Source organism: Panthera uncia, chromosome F1 (assembly GCF_023721935.1).
Source record: "Panthera uncia isolate 11264 chromosome F1, Puncia_PCG_1.0, whole genome shotgun sequence".
Classification (NCBI taxonomy): Eukaryota; Metazoa; Chordata; class Mammalia; order Carnivora; family Felidae; genus Panthera; species Panthera uncia.
This window is the reverse complement of record NC_064813.1, coordinates 185,147-185,364: the sequence shown is the minus strand read 5'-3', so window position 1 is coordinate 185,364 and position 218 is coordinate 185,147. Positions and strand designations below refer to the sequence as shown.

Genomic DNA, 218 nt, shown 5'->3' with positions numbered 1-218 from the left:
GGGTAAACCGAGTCACTAACCCGAACCCTAGGGACTGGGTGTAATCCACTCCACCCACACCTGGAGGGTCCTCACTGGGTAAACCGAGTCACTAACCCAAACCCTAGGGACTGGGTGTAATCGGCTGCACCCGCACCTGGAGCGTCCTCACTGAGTAAACGGAGTCACTAACCCGAACCCTAGGGACTGGGTATAACTGGCTGCACCCACACCTAGAC

The 218-nt window shown here is 57.3% G+C and overlaps 1 protein-coding gene across 3 annotated transcripts in view; it reads right to left on the bottom strand.

Moving 5' to 3' along the window:
• Nucleotides 1-218, bottom strand: part of DISP1 (dispatched RND transporter family member 1) — a 182,957-nt gene that overhangs the window by 181,631 nt on the left and 1,108 nt on the right. The window lies entirely within an intron of this gene.